Consider the following 18,731-nt stretch of genomic DNA (forward strand, 5'->3'; position numbering starts at 1 on the left):
TTTTTATTTTTCACTGAACCTGTGGCACTGTAGTGATCATCAGCTGTTTTTCATGAAGGTGAAGGTATCCTGCAAATGTAAAACAAATGACCGATTCTGCAAAACAGTTAAGAAAATAAAATCATTTGCAAGATCTGGCAATGAGGTGCTACGAGTTTAGTAATATAGTTTTGCATGGATACTGGCATCTTAAAAAATTAAATAAGGTCAGAAGATGCAGCTACAGTACAAATGGTGCCGATTACAGTAAGAACAGGGATAATAAGAAAGATTCTTCCTTTGTGTGTAATATCAACATAAATTGACTTTTCATGCATGGAGCACAGTCTGAGCTGTAAATTACTTAACAAACAGGCATTGTGAGATGTCTGTTAACTTCACGGTCACACTCCTTTTCACTTTTTTATTTTTAATAAAATCAACAGCCCTTTTTACCACAGTTCATCAACCGGACACCAGAAATGAAGCTATAAAAAACGTGTTAACGGCTCTGTTAACGAATGGAATTAACCACAATGTCACTTTAACAAACAATTTGCTACACTGCTTGGATGCTTGAGGTACAGTAGGAATTTTCTATAATGGGACGACCTGGTGCAAATTAAAAAAAAAATCAAGATAATGCTGAATTTCTCATCCTTTTTATTTGTCCACATAGAGTATGTGAATGTTGCCATAAAGCGGGAATGTACAGTAGCTATGTAGCTGGTTTCCATAGTGATGACATTACTTTGGCAGCCCATGCATGAAAAAAAGTACAGAATAATTTCATATATATCATTTCAAGTGAATGGTTAACGCAGTGTATGATTGCTAGTACAAATTGGAGGGGGCTGCTACAGTACATGGATAACTTCTGTCTGATCCGTGTGATAGTAGTATGTTTTTTAGGAGGCCTAAGCTGAAAACTCTCTACCAGCTGCTTCGGGTGAATTTCATCAGTGTGAAATCAGTGAGATCCACAGACACCAGTCTCCACATCAAGGTGACATTCTCTCACAAAAAAGTGTGACTTTGTCGGGCTCTGGGAAGCCAAGCAGGAGCAATGCAAATGAGTGTAAAAATAGCCATTTATATAGCTGGCTGCTCCTGGAGCAGAGTCTGCACAGGGAGCTGCACTGACGGAGCCAGCAAAAGTCCCGTTTACACCAGCGCTTGTCCTTCCTCGCTTGTCAAGCCAAACCCCTAACCTGGACTGCACTCAAGCTAAGACATGCTTGATGGCTGGGGCACTGTGCTGCAGTTGCATCAGCTTGGAAAACAACACAAATCTGCAAGCATGTCTGACAATAACCACATTGAGAAAAAAAACACACAAGATTAACCATCAGCCATTTCAATTCACCAGACCTTAATTAACCATCGGCCCTGTTAGCCACCAAATATTTTATTTTTTTCTCTACCTCTATTTCGTCCTGCGTTTCTCTTACGCACAAAGAAATACCGACATTAATGTGTAATATTGTGTGTTAATTGTGAAGTTAAAGCTTTAACAGAACTGGCAAACGTAAATCTGTGGTTACTTTCATTTTTAACTGATAAGTGTGAAAATGAACACAGTCATTTTGGATCAATATCAAAACATCTCATTGGATCTGTTGAAGAATTTTGTTGGAAGGTGTTACATCACGTGGGAATACTGGATATAAATGTGTTGTACCAATATGTCTGGATATAACTTTAATATCCATACTGTATGAGCAATTTAATGATTTAGGATGTTATGGTGTTCCATTTATTGATAAAAGTTGAATAGTTAAGGCTTGAAAATAATTTAGGCTCCAACATTTTTAAAAACCTTCATTTCTGAAAAGAAAAATATGAGTTAATATCATTAAGATTGAAATTAAATTAGGCTCAGATTTAATTTTCAACTCATTAATTCCTGGCTACTCTTTTTTACTTAGAAAAACAGAACCTATAAAAGTAATAGTAAAGGTGTCCCACTTATTCCAGACTAGAACAAAAGACCTTCAAGTCATTTTGCATAAAAACAAAAGTATATTAGTGTGTGTGACATACATTATATATAATTCTTGTGTGTCATAGTATGGTTTTTTAATTTTATACTGAGCACAGATACTGTATGTGGCTAATGATCTAAGCTGCATCCAAACTTCAAACCCTCAAAAGATAATGAATTCTAAGTACTGCATATTGGATTTTCATTAGAAAGACACAAAAAAATAGAAAACATCAACTGTTGACTTTGCAATTTGTAACTTCTGACTGAGGCCTGGATTGTTTTGGGTTTTTTTTTACTTAATTTGGGCTCATTACAATGACTCTGTTGCTGTGAGAAGGGTACAGGTACATTCCAGTGTGCTGAGATTTAACAAAGTGCCTTTGTTACTAAATTTACTAAATTAAAAACACACAAAACAGGGAATTTGCATTCGCCATGAATTCATCTCTGTAAATATTACACAATGCTTAGAACATGACTTTTTCTGTCATCAAGTGATGAATGTATGCTGAATTAACTTCTCCCTGATATAGAAAGTACAGTACATGTAAGATACTGACAGGATTTATTGGCTGTAGTGCTTTCAAAGAAAATTCCTGAACCTGGGCATAATTGAGCAGAAGCTATAATTCACACTTTGCTTAGAAAAAGCTGTTGGACATATTTTATATCTACATAATTCCTAACATCTGTCGCTGTGTCTGCAGCACCCTCTCGGCACCATGTGCCCACTTCATCAGTCAGGTGCAGAAAGTAGAGCAGCTCTGCAGGATAATACAGAGGTTCAGCTTCGTCAACTAGGGGCTTTAAAAAAGGGCTTGTTCCGGAGACTAATTAAATCGTAGCAGTTTATATGGAAGTTGACAATAGGATGTGGTTAAAATGGGCTTTATATTAATGAAATAAACAAGCTCATTAATAAATATCTTGAGGTGGCTTTTGCAGAACATCTCGGCATGCTTCAACTGGAAAGACATCCAATGACACAAGTGGTGAAGAGATTCTGGGTGGCACCTCTCCACATCCTGGCCCCCTCGTCACACCTGGTAATCTTAACGCAATTTGTTCAGCTCTGCTCTCCTTGCGGTGCAGATCAGCAAAGCCCCTAACACAGAGGCATTGTTGTAATGCTTTCCGTTTCGCGAAACCCAGCCCTCGCCCTGTCTCGAGAGGGATTTGACAGATACACTGCTTTGCACAGCTGCCTCAGCTACCCTACGGCACCTGCTCAGGGATGTATTTATTTCCTCCTTCTGCTTGTGATGCAGCTTCTCGCTTTCATGTCTCTCATGTTGGCTGGCAGTAAAAGCATATATTCACTTTCAGTAAGAGAAGAACATTTAAAGATTAGAACTGTATCCATATATAAAGACTGCTAGCTCAACACAACAGTGACAGGCAGAAGATCAAGAGAAAGAGGTCTATTATTTTATTTTCTCAGAATTATATTTTATTGGCTTTTTACTGTGGTCCTTCCTGGACATTCATCTCTTGCAACCAGTACATGACTGATCACCTTGAAAGGCGAGTTAGAGAGTATCATGCAGTACTGTTTATTGTCCTTTAGATTCTGAATTACAGGACTGTAATTATGTTAGTCCTCTCCCCTCTTGCTCCAGAACCTCATTGTACAGCATGTGAATACTGCATTGCCTGCCTACAGCGAGGAAATGTGATACTGAAGTAGGTCAATTGTACAGTGCTCTGAATCCTATTGGAACAGCACCATGCAGCTGTTACAACCAGACCTACTGTATGTCTAGTAGGAAGCTGGAATAGTTAGGAGCTGACAAACAATGGTTCAATCAACAGATGACAGAATTTGTGTAATGTCAGGCTCCTTTTCATTGGGAACTCCATATGGTGATCTATTCTATCACATTAAAAACAGTTCTGTTTGGTGAAGCTACTCCATTATTACTTATATGACAACCCGTAAGAAAACACAATCTATACTCTTTCTTCTGCCTCTTTTAAGCACTGCACATCAGTTCTGCTTCTCGTCACTCCGTTTTCCAGCAGTATTTATAATCCCAATTTGCTTCAGTCAGCTGCTGTGCTCAGGGGGGTGCCATGGTGAGAGCACCTCCACACCAGCAACACCTCACACACACACTTCGCTCCCCCTAGCAGCGCATCTGCCCCCTCCCGCCTGACCTCTGCTGCCTGCTGCGCACCCCCACCACAGCCACCCCGCCGCCGCTCTCTGCCTCGGGAATATCCTGACACCACTCTGCCTGTCGCAGCCAGGGCCTCGCTAATCCTCTTATATTCTCCCACTGATGACTTTTTTTTTCCCCAACAAATAATAAAGTCTTGGTTCTTGTTGGGGGGGGGAAGCAGAGCTGCTGTGGATTTTAAAGGCTCAAACACAACGGAAACGTTTCCAGGAACTCTTGAGAGAGTGCAGGGAAATTGATGGCTGTCATAGTCTGCGGGTAATTCGACTTGTGCCCCTTTCTGTGGATCACCGGTTCACAGGATTCTGCTGTACTTCCTGCAAATCGAATCAGTTTTATTTCGAGATGTGAAGGATTATATTAAGAGTTGAGGCTGTCCTGACCACCCTGTGGTTGGTGAGAGGTTATATTTAAGCTGTTGCTTGGGGGTAAGGGACGAAAATAAAATTGAAAATGCCTTCATTAATTAGAAAAGATTCGCTGGCTTTTTAAGTGATCAACCTTGATGTTCAGAATGCATGAAATCAATTACATGCAAGTATCTTGACTGCCATTCTCTCTAGGCTTATATAATTTGGCCTTCTTAAGAGTTCTTAATTAATTCAACTGGTGAAGCAATTTCTTTCTTCTCCACCCGATCTCTGTGTTGCAGAGCTGCTGGTGCAGAATGGCTGCCACATCTCCCAGGTCAAGGCTACACTTCAGCCGTGGACGAAGCAGCTCCCCTTATATATGTAAAGCTCTTTGAGATGTATGGGATGAAATATATAATAGAATTGCAAGGAATTACAGGAGGAATTGTCTAGCTAAAAGAGCAAAACTAGCAGAGAATGGCCGAGATACAGAGATATCCTGGGCGGCGCAGTGGCTCTGTGGCTAAGGATCTGCGCCTGTGGCTGGAAGGTTGCTGGTTCATATCTTGCAGCTGGCAGAGGAATCCTACTCCGTTGGGCTCCTGAGCAAGGCCCTTAACCCCAACTGCTCCAGGGGTGCCGTATAAATGTCTGACCCTGTGCTCTGACCCCAAGTTTCTCTCCCTGTCTGTGTGTCTCATGGAGAGCAAGCTGGGGTATGCAAAAAGACAAATTCCTAATACAAGAAATTGTATATGGCCACTAAAGTGATCTTATCTTATCATGTCTTAAAGAAAAGCTGATTCTAGCTTACGAGTACTCCTAAAGGTGAAAACAGTATGCAGATTCAAACAATGCAGTCTTGGGAGACTGATATTTACATCATTCAGCAGTACCGAGGCCTCAGCAGCAAAGTACATGAGCAGATCACTGCTCCTCAGCAGAACTCAAAAGTGAGTTAGTTCAGCCGCTGTGAATAAAGCTGTATAATCCATATTGCGTGAGATCTGAGGATTATGTAACATAAGGCTTAGAGGAACTTCTCTCTGACCATAGCTCCTCTTTGTTACAGTATATGCTGTTTTAATGATTTCCACTTCCCTCATTAGGACAATGAGCAGTGTATTATAACATAAATTACTTCGAAGCCAAATATGAATACACACATTTACTGTACATTTACAGTAGGATTGAACATTTTCTGCAACCACTTTATTTTTAGAGGGTCTTGGTGTACCAGAGCCTAAACCAGGTGTCACAAGGCAGAACTATACCCAGAACTATACACTGGATGGGACGCTAGTCGATATGCAGTATATAATTAGAAATATGTATGTACATGCTGACTCCTTTTGTTAGAACAATTCATGGTGAGCTGTGGTTCACAATATACTGTAAAGAAAGATACACACAGAACTGCAGAGTTAAACCCAGCGAAGTGTGTCTGAGACAATCCTCTGATAACCTCCCTCTGGTTTGCACAACTTCTGAGAGCTTCTTTGTAGGATTTTCTGCTCCAAATGGATGGCTGAAGTGTAAGGTAAGTGCTCAGACATCAGGCTAGGCTTGCAAAATCTTTTGTCTCAGCTGACCCTTTCAATGAGAAAGAACCAAACAAGTTTAATGTAGACTTTCTCTTTTCTGGCCTCTGGTGTGGGCTTGTCTCCTCTCCTTGGGTTCTCTTTGGAAGAAAGCAGCCATACCATGCGACATTATCACACTGGCAGTCATACTCAGAGTGGGAACAGTGAGAAGCCTAGGATAGTGCACTGAGGCAGAGAGGCACAATGAAGATGAGGTGTTTTCTTAAACAAATTACACTTTAATTTTCCAAATATTTATCCATTGCCATTCAAGATTAAAAGACCCCTAATACAAGAGAAAGACATAATGTATCTGAAGTATAGAAAGAGATCGTGTGATCATTACACTGCATAGCAAAGTATTCTGGACACCTGAAGAAGGCCCCACAGCCGAAACGTTGTGTTTCCTTTCCTTTCAGCAGGGAATAAACTCGTTACCTGTTCCTTTGCAGCCTACACTTGCTGATGCAGCTCCCAACTTAAAGTATTCTGTTAAAGAGTTAAGCACATTCTACCGTAACAGTACTACCTAAGGGGAAAAATCCTGTCTGAGGCCCTATACTGTATGCATACATCCTTATTTCAACTTAAGTACATAGTTTTGTCAAACCCACTGTTTTTAGGGTAGATAAGACAAAGCACAAATTGTAGGAAAAGCTGCAGAAGAAAGGCAACATTCTGAGACTAGACAGCTCTTAGGTCATAAAGCAATGTGTCCTGTACACAAAGATCTGACTGCCAGCACAAGGAGAGAGACGTAAGTGCAGGTTTGTTAGTGAGCTAATTAAAACATGCTCTTTTTACTTATTTATGTCAAACTAAATGAGTAGTTTCAGGTACAATACTGCATTGTGTTGGAAGGTTTCTTCATAACAGGTAGTATGGTGTGATCATGGTGGAGTTTCTAACTCCATTGTAATGGAGCATTTGCAATGTGGCAAAGGTTACAGTATTTTATTGATTAAAGGTGCCCAGACTGGTGTCCAATAAGTGCAGACCACAACTGCTGCAGTGTGGATAGTGCATATTTTTCACAAGAAGCGATAGGGACAACCAAGCTACACAGATTGATACACCTAGAGAGACAAAACTGAGTTTTGGGCTCCTGCACACTGACAAGATAATAAATGGAGGCAGCTACTGTATGGCAAAGGGAGTGTCAGCAAAGGTTTTGGTATCTATGCTTGCTTTTCAATTGTGTGGCAGTAACCCCTGGGGATCCCTAACTGTTGCATTTCTGCAGCATTGTCTCACATCCGAGACTTCCCCAATAAAAAAACATGCATCCAGCTTCTCTGTGGCGTATCTGGTAAAAAGGCAAAGGTTCAAGGCTACAGGTCATGGGTTTGAATCTAGACTGTGGAGCTGTCATTGTTTCCATTGCTGTAAAAACCTATAGAAGAACAGGAATTGCTATTATTACCACACATACAGGTACAAAACTCATGGGTACAGGAACATTCCAGCCTCGAAACACACTCAGAATACAGCAAGCCCCAATCCCACCACATATTCCCTGTGCTGTGTGTATCACACACACTTGGCAATGTATATCAGCTTGTTAAGAGCATGAAAGAACCTAAACTGATGTGCATTAAAGCTGGAACTGTCCATACAGTGCAAGACATATGGTAAATTCACATAACATCATTTTATTTCTGGAAACATGAAATATGGATACATGCCAGTCAGGCACTAAATATTAAGCAATTGCCACAGACTGGCAGTACAAGTACAGCTCATTAGAACTAGGCAAACATTTGCTTTGATGGCTAAAATTACATAAACAATTCAATATAAAGCAACCTATCTGGCAGCTGTTGAAAATTTAAGCTTTCTGCTTTTTTGTGAAGAGTCAGCATTTTGTTGTTTATGAGACATCTGCGGAATTGGTTGAGTTTCTGTTTCCGCTTCATTTGGCACTGGCTGTCCTTTGGGTAGCCATGCTTGTAGATGGCTCCTAGTGTACAGTAGCTGCACACCTTTACTGGAAAGATGTCAAGAAATCCATATGCATTTTCTACCCACACTTGCACATTTCCAGATACTGTACCTGTTTATCTGATGCACCTGGCCATTTCCTTAACAACGGCTATGCCCAAGCGATAAGACATCTGGGGAATACCCACTACATTAACACAGACACTGTTATTAATGTATGAGTGGTGGCTAAAGGGCACTGTGCCACTTGGATCCCACCAGACTGGCAGTCCTTCATTAGACAAATGAGTTTCTTTGAAGACGACTGTTAACCGGGCACAGAAAGGTTCATTTTAGAAGTTAAAAATCCTTCAAAGCTTTGGTAAAAAGTTCATTAAAAATTCATCTTCCACCAAACCACAGTGGAAAAGCAGGTAAAGACTGCGAAGTAAGTCTTATTTTTATTCTACATTGTCCTGATGTGTAATTTCTTACCTACTGTAAAACCTGTTACATAAGGTCCTGTTATGTGTGCACTGCTTGCTCTTTTCGATCCCTGCCGAGATTATGCTAAAAATGACTGTGACGGACGATTGCAAAGTTGATTGTGAGAAGTGTGCTCAAGGAGCAAATTAAGGTTGCATAATGCACTCCCCAGCTCTGGTCCTTGAGAGCTGCAATCCCTAAGTAGCTTTTACAAGGCGTTATCAAGAGCTTTAAAACTTGAGGTGAAGGCCTAACTGGTTCCAGCTAAGCTCAGTTGGAACAATTTAACTATTCTCCAAAGGCTTTGAGCTCCTGGTGATTTAAAAAAAAAATCGAATAAACGTCCACTGTTGAGTCAAACATTGCTTATTTTCTGTGTTCACACAAGAAATGGGATCGGAGATTCCTACTCTAAAGCTTTCCAATGAAGGCTATTACTGAGACTCGATACACATCCCCATCTCTGTTTCAGCCTTGAGAAATCTTTTCCTTTACACTGAAATAGTACACAGGGGCTGTGAGCCATTTTTATCCACAACAGAGGTGGAAAAGAGGTCACTGTTTTCTCTTACGTTTCCAGCATATTGTTTTACTGGACATTCTCAACATCCTTGACTTCTGAGAATGAATGACGATTTTCATTTCCGGATCACAAGCATTACATAAAAATGGCCCTAATGAGTTTCCTTACTGAAGTGGTTCTTTACTGTCTTTGCCTTTGTGTAGCCACAGAGGCTAACATACAGTACTATAGAACAATGTAAGCTGGAAATACACAAAAGAGCTACAGGGACAATAGATCATGGAACATGTTAACAACAGATATATTGTGAAGCAGAAAATGCATGCCACACTGCCTAAGATGAGAACAATTCATTGCGGGAGAGACCAAAAAATGGGAAAAGGTCTAAAAAGGTCAAAAACAACTTCAAGCCTATAATCATGCATAGCATTAAAAGCATTATTTAGCATATGACACAGAAACACTGTAGGAAAACACATACAGTATACTGTAACTGCTTTTCACAACAGACTGGTTTCGTAGGTTTCTACAAAGGTCCTGGGATAGCATCGGCAGACTTTGAAAAATGATGACACAAATGATCTTGCATTTGTGTTTTTCATTGAGATTGCTGTATATTCCAGGCAGAAAAGAGAAGCTGAAAAATAAGAAATACTAGATTATTTTCTCTTATTCTCCAATGGGAGAATGAGAGAGGAGTGAAACATGCCTGTAAGGTTAAATCCACATACACATTTATAAAAAGCAACAGGGTACCATGCTTTTATGTTTTCTGAAACGTGGCGATCGTTTGACACTTTATCAAGAACAGGTATTACTTCATTACAATTCTTGCAGTCATCGAGCAATAATGTGGAAATCAGGTCAAATATTTAAACACTACATATACAGGTGCCTTCTTCAATAAAAAATGTAACGAAAGGCAACGAGACTGGAAAAGCATCCAAAGGGAAACAGTGGTAAACAGCCAAATAAAAGAGATTTAAATGGTATGACAGAGAAGAATGAAAACGTTTCGCTTTTACATTTTGTACTTCAGTCAGCACCTCAAGGTGAGAAAGACAGAAGAGAATTAATGGGTAGAGTTAATCAGGAATGTCAGCCATCCAATTTCAGACATCCACACAGTCCACACAAGAGTGGTGGTGTCCTGCACCTTATCCAACTGCAGTCTGTCATAGAGCACACACAAGCAGAACTTACAGCTATTAATGGGAGAGGAAACTAGAAGACCTAAAGGAAACCCATGAAAACATGAACAGAACATGTAAATTCCACACCTAAGGCACCCCTGGCAAGACTCAAACCCAGCACCCAAGACTCAAGAGACAGCAGCAATAAGCGCCATGCCACTGTCCCACCCTTACCCAGAAATATTGGTAATAACCAATTAATTAAATAATCAATTTGGGTGGAGACCAAGGCATTTACTATTTATCTAGTTTCTTGAGCATCAAGCATTGATTGAGCAGTAAGATCAGAACATGTAAACCAGAAACGTATCAATAACAGACTGTTCTATGTTTCTTGAAGTGCGACTCTCATTGAACTTTCATGTTCAAAATCTAAATGGGAAACCTTATAGATAATCACTATGATATACTAATGGCAGTGATTCAAGATGTAAATGTTGCTGATGGACCTGGAGGCATCATCCTTTGAACAAGAATTTCCACTTGGTGTCACGAAGCGTTTTTCAGGACCTTATGCAGACGATAGAATCTGGAAGGGAGTGCAACAAACATGGGGAAATGAGACTGGGAATAGGCCTGGTAGACGAACAGGGGGGCGTGTCGATGGTGCACTGGTGGCGTGGTCCAGGCAAACAAGTCCAAAGGGAGTGCGAAGGGAAATCCAGAGTGGGCGAAAGTCCAGAGCCGGGTGATCCATCCATGACAAAGAAGACAAAAGTAAAAAGCCGGAGCGGTATCCGGTGAAGGGTCGGGGAAATAAAAAGGGGTAACAGGGCCAGGCGCTCCCAGCCCCGGACGCAGATGGTCAGGACGCCGTTGCGAGGCCTATGCCGTCGGGCCACTCCTGGACCCGCTGGTAGGCGGGCTTCCAGGGGTCCATCTTCCAGAGCTGAGCCCAGATTGGTAGGAGCGTCTGGCTTTTATAGGAAGGGGCTGGAACAGGAGGCAGGTGCAAAGAATGAACAGAAACGAGAAAGAGCCGGAGCGCCCTAAAGAAGAGGGACTTACAATCGTGACACCTGGTCATTAAAGGTCCCATGGAACTGTTCATAAGACTGGGGATGTTAACCTCAGGTTAACCCCGGTTATGCTTCACACTGGTCTTGTACAATCAGGCCTCCCTAAAGTTCCCTCTTAGTTCAATTGGTGGTCAGCTGTGTAGACAGGCTGCAGGCACATTGACTGTCAGAGGGGAGTCCTGTACATCAGTGGTGAAGTAAGCAAGTGCACATATAACACAGTCCAGGATTCTCTGGGATGAAAAGCAGTTGATAAGATCAATGAATAAATATAATGCAAAGTTTGGAAAAAAAGATAGATATTGTGTAAAGTTAAAGAGGACACAATTTAAATGTACTCAAGGTGTTTAAAGTTATAGCCTTTCTTCTCTAGTTTGCTCCAGCTGTGAAAGAAATCAGTGGATATTTTGGTTTTTGAGTTCCAAGCAAATTACAGATTGTAGGCAATAAATGCAAAATACAAGTCTTTTTGCGGATGTTTTTGTTTCAAAGCAACTTAACAGGAAAAAGTAGGAGAACCATGAATCGACCACAGCTGCTGCACAGCCTCTGATAACCTGAGCTCTTCCAGAGGTAGAGCACAGAGCACCAGGAGGTTTTGCCCATGTCCTTCAAGTCAACAACGAGTCAGTCGCAGTGCCAGAGCTATTAAATCACATCTCAATTATCTCCCTGTGGGATATTGTCTGTTTTCTTTTCCACTGCACTTACAAGCAGCAAAGGGAAAAATCAAAACAGACTCTGCATGTTTTACAGTTTAGAGCTGAGCTGTGTCTTCTAAAATATTGTCACAGATCTCCTTTCTTATTAATAGTCATGAACCAACAAACACACCTTCCCACTCCCATCTTAAAATGCCTTAACCATTTAGTGAAGAACCAAGTGCAGTGAAGAGGTTTTCATTTTCCTAAGTGTTGTCAAGGGCTGTCTTAACTCCCAGTATTCTTCACAGAGACATTACGGGTCATTAACCAATATGCAAACCAGTAGTTTACTGAACCACCAGAATTACAATAATACCCACAAGACCTGGTTTGCCATCAGAATATGAATCTGTGTCTGACTACTATAAATCCAAAAACCTGACATACAGTCAGAATCCACTACCCACCTTTATGCCAATCGGCAAATTCTTGCGAGTCTCCTACCGGTAAAAAAAAAATCGTCCCTGCTGTTAAAGCAAGAAAGTAATGTGCAATGTGAACCTTCAGTGGTACGTACATTATGGATCAAACAAAGCTAAAATATTTAATATAAATATAAAATAAGGCAAAACGCCTTGGGGGCTTACTGTATCTGTCCCGAAGAATGATTTACAAATGAGTGATGCAAGAGGATCCATCCATCCATTTTGTAAAGCTCTTTATCTAGTACAGAGTCGCTGGGGTAGCCTAACATGGCAAGCAACAGGTATAGGGCAGGACACACCCTGGGTGGGACGGGTGGGACGCCCACCCATCACACAGGCAATGGGATCCCCCCTTGTCTAATGCCGTGTGAGCTCAGAAAATAAGCATTACAAGAACTCATCAGATCAATAAGTCATTTTTTTTGGAGGACCCAAAATGTCCACGCCAGTCGACTGGTAGAGGACTAACACTGCAGTCCCCGTTCCAGTGAAGTGAAGGCCATGGAGCTGAGCGCCAGTCCTAGCTGTCATTTAAAACCTTTGGGGGGGAAACCTCACTGCTTCAGTGCCAGTTAAGAAATCTGCCATTGCAGAAGTTCAAATGTCTTTCAGGGAGCACCACTTCCAACTCCCCTTCCTATCTCACTTTACAAAGAGGCATACATTTTGTTTACACTCAAATGAATATCAGAGGTATGATTTTGGGAATAGCACAACAAACTGGGAGTATATAGAACAATAATTGAGGTTCAGAAGTAGTTTTCTCTTATTAATGAAACGACCTTCAATGTTTTATAGATTATCAATTCTTTTCAAAGCTCCTTTAACTATATTTCTATAATACAGTGCAGAGCCCGTTTATTAGCAATAATTACAGTATGACTATAATTGTTGTTTATTATTGTTAACCAAATACAACGATTTGCAGACTATGTGTATATTAAATTTTTCAAATATAATTAAACGCTTGACCCCTAGGTGACATGTTTAAATGATCTTAGCATTTCACAAAGCAAGGGTGAACTAAAAACAGTGACGGATTTCCCCCCCTCCTTTGTCATCCCGTTTTCTTATATCATCGTATATATGCGTGCGGGAGACTTTACATGCATACCTGAACGGACACATCACGGGGAAAATAAACGCTATTCATCTGGTTGTGACCAGCAATGTTCGCACACAACACTGCTAAAACATATCGGCTGCCTGCTATTGTCCAGGCTCCTGCAACACCAATCAAATGTTTATGCCCGGAGCACCAACACACTTAAAAACACAATGATGTTGTTAGCCTTGTTTAAAACCACATCCCAAGAGAGAGAGAGATAAATACGAGGGAACCCAAGACTTACCAGAGATGAAATCAACGCGTCTGATCGAGAACCAGAAAAAATCCGTTTCTATTTTTGACCTGCGATCATTGTAACAGGAAAACGCCGAGCAGCCCTTTTTATAGTTGAACCAGCTGGCGCACGGATTCCAGGCTCTACAGCATCTTTACACAAGACGGTTCTGAGTACTTGCGATTAGAGTGTGTTCGGGGTACCAGGGAGGCGACGGTACCAAAGCGGACCAAGGAGGGGTGGGGGGATTAGGAGCCGGAGAGGGGATGGTGGGCTTGCCTTGTGCTGTAACTGCGGTTCTGTGCCCAGCCGTTAGACATTGGTTTTACCTTCTCAGGGGGGGGAAAAAAACGTTTCTGCTTGTCTAAGTGGTTATGTAAATCACGACTTGTGTCATACGACGGGACACGAGGTAGACAACCCGATTAAAGGCGATAGTTTTCTTTACCCGCAAAATGGTACGCGCTCAGCAGCTAGTTCAAGTCCTGCTCTGGTTTTAGCATTCTGCTAGTGTGTTGCTAGGATCGGTACGCTTTTCCTGCCAGGAGAAGCAGTACTTTAGTTTCCGCCTCGCAAGGTGATCAACAGGTTCTGGACACGCAAACAAAACGCGTATCACGCCCATATTAACAGAATAAAATAACCTATAGCTCTTTATTATTGCGCTTCCTTCACTTTTAGTATTCAAAATACATTCTGTTCTGTATTCTTCATCTTAATACAACATTCCTCAAACCATACTTGTTTTAATCATTCATATCTCAACAATAAAAAAAGAGTCCCGTCCTACAAAAATGGATTCCCTGATTTCCTTTCATGGACATCAAGGAGAGTTGTCTCTTTTGCTTTAGAAATCAAGCATCGCCAAATGCCACGATGACATTAAGGGAGTTGCAGCTCAAATCGATTGTTTTGTATCTTAATAGAAGTAATCCCTAACACCCATGATCATGAATTAAGATGCGCCCCCGCTGTTACAGATGTATTAACGCTTTTCTCAGTACTGGTCCTGACGGTTGCAATAGTCTAGTTACTCATCATGACTATCAATGTATGTCATTACTCGTTTACAACAAGGACACCCATTAAAGAGAGTGACCTTCAACACTACAATGTGCGAGGATGAATAGAGCCGAAAATATTTTGAATGATCAAATGCGAAAACTATAAGCTTTCTTCTGCACACGAAGCCCGCTTGCAGACTGATAGCACCTACGGTACTATACTGCATTCTTGTAATTTTGATAACATTTTTTATCCACATTTTGATAAAATACACTTGCACTTTTTTGAAAAAGTTTCACTACAAACACAAATGCATTAACAGTAAGAGTAGAATATTTCGGGATCTTTTAATTTCATATGCAGTGGTATTGGAAAAAAAACTATTGGAGTTTAACGTGTAATTTTCTTGTCTCCCTCTTAACAGAGAATTATTATGAATGAGCGCTGAATCTCATGAAAATGACGTGAAAATGACATCAGTTTGCCTGTGCCGAATGTTGATATGTGAATCACAACCCTTTTATTCAGTAAAAACTTTATTTGAGGCTGCTGACACCAGTGAGAAATGACAGGGAATTCTCCTCTGTGAGCATTCCAACAGGAAGGGGGAGTGTGTACTGGAGCCAGTGACAGACTGGCCATGGTCATGTGTCATTGTGAAAGTGTGGGTTTCAGTCTAGTATCAGGTGATAATATCGGGTAATAAAAGAAACATTTCAGCATGTGCAGTTTAAACTACAGTGTAAAAAGGTGGAGTATCTTCAGGTGTATTCTACCAGTCATGAAAACTGTTTTGCCTATCATTGTACACCCTGCTGTACCTGTTGCACCAGGTTGTATACAGTAGCTGTAACTAGTTTATTGAGTAATCTATAACATGGACAGGCCATCCACACAGGAAACAATATTTTCATGCACCTTAATTTTTGTGCATGAGAATTGCAGCAGTAAAAAGACAGAATAAAACTAAAGCTGCCTTTTATGTGTAAAAAACAACACGTTATGGATGTCTCAAGGGAGATGTCTTAATGACAATGGTTTAATTCCCAGCCCTGGCTGAGTAACAGTACTGCCCTGGTGAAGAAGACTCAACCCGAAGTTTGCAGGAGGCACATCTGTTATCCATGAAACTCACTGCATAATTAGACATCAAGCCCATTAGGGAATATAAAGCCTTTTTAAGCCTTCCTCCACACCCACAGAGAACTCCCCCACCACACTGAAGCTCGTAGAGTGAAAGTCAGGGAAGACATTATGTGTTTCTACACCTTTTGATGTTTAATTAACAAGAACACTGCTGCTAAACTCAGAGAAAATCCATGAGTCTTGAGAGCAAGGAGACTTGTCAATTCACCTTGCACATTTCTCTCCCCTCCTCTTTCCAGTCTTACAAGGCCCTCTTTATCTTAATTAGATTTTAATTTCTTTAATTTTTTGACAACCATTCTAGGGCAAAGGTAAAGAGAACTGGGGCAGTAGTTTGGAGTAGTATTAAGGGCTCTGGACCAGAAAGATATGGGTTCAAATCCCCAGAGTGGAATAGCTGCTGTATATTTTAGATTAGACCCAGACTGCCAGAATAAATACCCTGCTGCATAAATGGGTACCCTCAGGCTTGTCATTGCACACAAGGCTTTGCTCTCTATTGACTTCAATGGTTAAATAAAGAACCAAGTGTTAATAATTAATTAAGGGTCCATAATGTCAATAATACTTGTTTTTACATGTAAGAGTTTCAAAGTCAACTTTCAAGTCTATATGAAATAGAAACTACCAAGCAATACGGATGATGACAACAGCAGAGGGCAGGGCCAAGGAACTATTGGAAATAGCAGAAGGTGAATCAAGAGCTCATGGTAGTCTAACGGCACTACAGACTCCTCTGCAATACTAGAAGAACACAGAGGAACTGCATGACAGAAGGGATTTTTGCAAAAAGATTAAAAACCAAATTCCAGAATGTGTTTCTTTTAATGGGGGGGTTGGAGATCAACATGACACAGTAAATAGATTGTGGTATTATTATACAATAATAATGAACAGTAATTCTCCAACATTACTTGTATGATGTAATGAACCTTAGGTTTACAATAAAAACATGAAGGTGGCAGAAAATATTTACTTGAAAATTGTACTGTAGGGGGTGAACATAAAAGACCACCTGTCTGTCAGATGCAATAAAAGTCAGAAAGTAAAACTTTATTCTTTATTTGACTACATTCATGAGACACATATGATACAGTTGCCAGTTGTAACCTCTCCATACAAAAATCAGCAAACCTGGTTTGATGTACTTATACAATTAACAGGCAGAGTAACAGAGAACCAGGATTTGTTTCTGTTTATTGGGTAATTCTGGGCTCTTATCCAGCTTATAATCAAGGTAATAGGACCATTCAATATGAGAAGGGGAATTAGCAAGTACAAAGAGGTTTTCTATATTTCAGACAGTGTTCTGATCCTTAGTACTTTTTTCCTGTCCAAAAGAGATTCTGAGTTTATAGTTTCACAGGGTAAAAGTGTATCACTTGGCTTTTTGAGTCCATTAGCATTTTATTCAGTGTTCCTGGGGTGTTAAATCAAGTAATCTATTAAAACAAAGCAAAGTTATCTCACATATAACTTTAAAACATAATTATGGATAAATGCTACATGGATTTCAAAACTGGTGGACAGTTCTCCCAGCAAAATTGCTAATACGCATCTGCAAAAAAGAAACTATTTTCTGACTTAAATGCAAATTCAAAAGAAATAATCATTTTGGTTCCGATTATAAAAGGAACAGAGCTAACCAAGAAAGACCAGTCGAGTGCAGATAGGTTTAGGTTAACTGAATCGACTGTAATTATGTTATTTATTAGGTTTATTTCTTTCTTTTCCATATCAGCAATTATCAGTTGAAAGTCAAAAGGAACAGAATAATTTCCTATATTTCTATTTTGCTGATAATCATTCATCAATGTTTCCTTTGTTATCAGTGTACTCCTACAGCGTTCTTTTCATCCACACTGTCTAGAGATACGTTTGTTGGCAACATGCAGTTAGCATTTAGCAGTACAATGTTACTACAGCGTTACAAATTACATCCATTTCTAGGGATAATTATGCCATTTTAGAAAGCCATTGTTAATTTGGGAGGGCAAGGGGAAGTATAAAAAATGCCTTTCATGGGATCATTATTCTACATACATATAAATTGTGTTTTGCTGATAATAATCTGCCATAATATTCATCCATATTTTAGTTTAACACTACAAAAATATACAAAATAAAAAATTAGAAGTATCAATTCAACAGTTTGTGATTTAACTGAATAAATATAATTGTTTTGAAACCATCTAAGCTATCATTCGAAGTTTCAGTAAGCTAAAAAATATTGTACCTGTCTTAAATCTCTGAGACTTGATTCTATAAAGGAAGGTATTTGACTGTTAGATGCCCACCATTGAAGACTGCATTGTCCTGACTAAGACGGACTTCTGATCCAGCTCAAAACAGGGTCTTTCTGAAGCACAGTGTGAGAGTGGTACCACTCTTCATGAATAGTAAAACACAGAGGGCCACCTTTATCCCAAAATCTCATTGCCTTAAAGAAAGAGAACAAATCAGAAGAGCTATTCTGTATCTCACGAACCACACTGAATGGGACTTTTTTTTGTAGGCACTCATCCTTTTGTAGACAACATTTATTTATTTCCGTACTAAAGCAGAAGGAAAATACTTAACACGCGGGGATACTGTATATCGTCTTGTATCATGTCCCACTAACTGCAGGACCAGAAGGTGGTGGCTGGAAACAGTGAGGAGCAGCCCGCTGAAGCAGTGTGTCTAATGTACTGAGGAGAAGCTCACAACTGTCGGCCTGCACAGCCTGACAAGTGAGTTATGCCTTCCGAGGGCACCAGCCGGGCACTGCTGAGTTCATCGCCAAGGCGTGAGCAGCTGTGCCTCCTTGTGTGTGTATCTACAAGCACCTCTGAGGATTCCTCCGTCCCTCGCTCTGTCGAGGCGACCACGATGTCTTAATGCTG

At 40.4% G+C, this 18,731-nt stretch overlaps 1 protein-coding gene across 2 annotated transcripts in view; it reads right to left on the reverse strand.

Moving 5' to 3' along the window:
- LOC148649747 (cAMP-dependent protein kinase inhibitor alpha) overlaps window positions 1–18,731 on the reverse strand; it is a 31,432-nt gene that overhangs the window by 9,551 nt on the left and 3,150 nt on the right. The window contains exon 1 of one of the 2 annotated variants that reach the window (XM_088602814.1): window positions 13,705–14,131. The exons of the other annotated variant lie outside the window; for it this stretch is intronic. The gene's annotated coding sequence lies outside the window, so the exon portion shown is untranslated. Of the gene's footprint in view, window positions 1–13,704; window positions 14,132–18,731 lie in introns of those variants that run through there. 2 annotated transcript variants of the gene reach the window in all.

This window comes from Lepisosteus platostomus, chromosome 13 (assembly GCF_059453375.1).
Source record: "Lepisosteus platostomus isolate fLepPlt1 chromosome 13, fLepPlt1.hap1, whole genome shotgun sequence".
In the NCBI taxonomy this organism is placed as follows: Eukaryota; Metazoa; Chordata; class Actinopteri; order Semionotiformes; family Lepisosteidae; genus Lepisosteus; species Lepisosteus platostomus.